The sequence below is a fragment of the Orycteropus afer genome, unplaced genomic scaffold, assembly GCF_000298275.1.
Source record: "Orycteropus afer afer isolate SDZICR_OR568_19922 unplaced genomic scaffold, OryAfe1.0 scaffold01011, whole genome shotgun sequence".
Classification (NCBI taxonomy): domain Eukaryota; kingdom Metazoa; phylum Chordata; class Mammalia; order Tubulidentata; family Orycteropodidae; genus Orycteropus; species Orycteropus afer.
Genome location: NW_006922598.1, coordinates 213,697 through 214,683, shown reverse-complemented (window position 1 = coordinate 214,683; position 987 = coordinate 213,697).

Genomic DNA, 987 nt, shown 5'->3' with positions numbered 1-987 from the left:
TAAAATAGATTGGTACTTCAAGAAGGATGGGGAGAGGGAATAAAATACAATACAAATAGAAACAAATGAACTTAACTGTATTTCAAATGAATCACCCATCCTCCTTAAAGAAATAAAGAATTAACCTAAGTAATTCTTAAACAAAGATATTGATTACTATCAGATTAAAGACAAAAAGAATTGCACCAGATATTGAAGTTGTAATCAACCCAAAAAACCAAACTCACTGCCATCAAGTCGACTCCGACTCATAGCGACCCCCATTGGGTTTTCCAGGCTGTAACTCTTTAATGAAGTTGTAACAGACTTGTTAAACACATTATGATTATCGACCACCATGAGGCTAAACACAAAAGGAACTGTAAAAGCTCTTGGCCTTAGCACCATTTTGTTAGAAGCCTCCAAACCATGAGAGCCAAATGTAGGAAGAAATGAATGCGCAGGCTGAAGTGCAAAAGAAAGATAAGGCAGAGGTCCAAGTAAACCCTAGCACGTGCACCCAAGGAAGCCTTAGTAGCAGGAATATGGAGTGCCGGAGGCTGGGAATGCTGGTTCAAGTTGTTGACTGCTTGCTACTGTCTAGCATTTCTATCTCAATCCCTTTTGATCCTTTGCCCTGAACCTGTATCATCCTGGACTAGTTAGTTCTGTTTTCAGTTATGGCTGAGTGTAACAGGTGCACAATAAATCATCTCTTCTGCTGTTAGCTGAAGTATCAAAAATAAATAAATAAAGGCGTGGATGGCACTGTAACAGAACATTGAATTCTAGTTGGTAGATTTGTATCGTCCCAGTCTTATTATGGGTTAGCATTTCTGAAGTTACTTAATGTGTATTCTAAGATTACACAAATAAATAAAATTATGGTGGATAATGAGAGCTATACTTATTTCTTTGGAAAAGTGATTTACAAATATGGAAAGAGAAAACTAAAATGAACTTTGTGCTGTTGGGTTGAAATAGCAGTTATTAACATGAACTCAAGTT